The sequence below is a fragment of the Galeopterus variegatus genome, unplaced genomic scaffold (assembly GCF_000696425.1).
Source record: "Galeopterus variegatus unplaced genomic scaffold, G_variegatus-3.0.2 Scaffold821, whole genome shotgun sequence".
NCBI lineage: Eukaryota > Metazoa > Chordata > Mammalia > Dermoptera > Cynocephalidae > Galeopterus > Galeopterus variegatus.
In genome coordinates, this window is record NW_007726932.1 from 8,773 (window position 1) to 10,005 (window position 1,233).

The following is a 1,233-nucleotide window of genomic DNA, read 5'->3' on the forward strand; positions in this document are numbered from 1 at the left end:
TCTTCTCACAATGCTAGCAGACAGCTAAAGATGACTTCCTGGGGTCGTGATAGATGCCACTTGTGTGATAAACCCAAATTTAAAAAAAAAAAGTTTGTCCTTTTAATATCCTGGAAAACACTCTGCTGTGTAAGTGATTACCATCACATGAATAGCACATAGCATGTTTTGATCATCAGACATAATTAAAAAAAAAAAAAAAGGGAGTTCACAATCCCGGATGTGTATCAGAATCATTGGGGAAGCTTGTTAAATACAAGTGACCTTTTGATAAGCACCAGGTTAGAGGAACAAATTATATAAATGAGACCTAAGTGTAACTGAAATATATTTCAGATTATTTCTCTCAGAAAATTTTCTGTCAAAAATAGAATTTTTAAAACCTGCCCTTGGTATTTCCTTAAATATCTGAGTAGCAACAGGTAGTAATAATTTAATATAAATATCACCATGACAGTGACCATGCTGAATTTATGCCTAAAGTCAAGAAATATGTACTGTGTTACAAAATTAAATTAAAGTTAAATGTGTTTAAATGCTGTTTCCCAGATAGCTCATATGATAGTGCAGTGAAATTTTGCTTTAAGGCACCATTGCTCCTCAACTGATCAATACTAAATAGGTTGAAGGCAAGACAGGAGATGTATTGATATTTCGATCTGAAAATCCTGCAGGTTTTTCCAGACACAAGTCAGATGCAGATGGATTGCTTGACACTCTCAGACTTTATTGTGTGGTACAGAAAAAGAATGGGTACAAAAGATCGAATAGAAGGATATCCGATTGTAATCTCCAAAATTCTTTCCTAGAGGAAAGAGGAACAGAAAAATCTAGTTAATTAAAGGTGACATAATAGCAATACTGATGGTTAACATTTGAATAGCTACTGTGCCAAACTCTGGTCTAAATGCACCACCATTATTTAGTCTTCACAACTACTATAGGAGGTTATATTTCACAGATGAGGAAACTGAAGCACAGAGAAATATCTTTTATAAAGAGTCAGCATTTGCCTGTTTGGCATAAATGAAAGTATCACAGGCCTTATTTCACTCTTTTCCTGATTCTACTGTCACTGCTGACTTGACCCAGAACAGACCGAGAACTCAGTACCCGGATGAGACTGGCTTTCTCAGAGTTGCATCACGGTAGATTACACTAGATCTTCTCATTTGGTGGCATCGATGTCTTCCCTAAGTAAAGTCACTAGACAAGATTTGTGTGGGCCATTGT

At 35.8% G+C, this 1,233-nt stretch overlaps 1 protein-coding gene across 1 annotated transcript in view; it reads right to left on the reverse strand.

The window, feature by feature from the left end:
- Positions 1 to 706: 706 nt before the first annotated feature.
- Positions 707 to 1,233, reverse strand: part of GRM7 (glutamate receptor, metabotropic 7) — a 387,698-nt gene continuing 387,171 nt past the window's right edge. The window contains exon 11 of the mRNA XM_008572684.1: positions 707 to 805. The gene's annotated coding sequence lies outside the window, so the exon portion shown is untranslated. The remainder of the gene's footprint in view (positions 806 to 1,233) is intronic.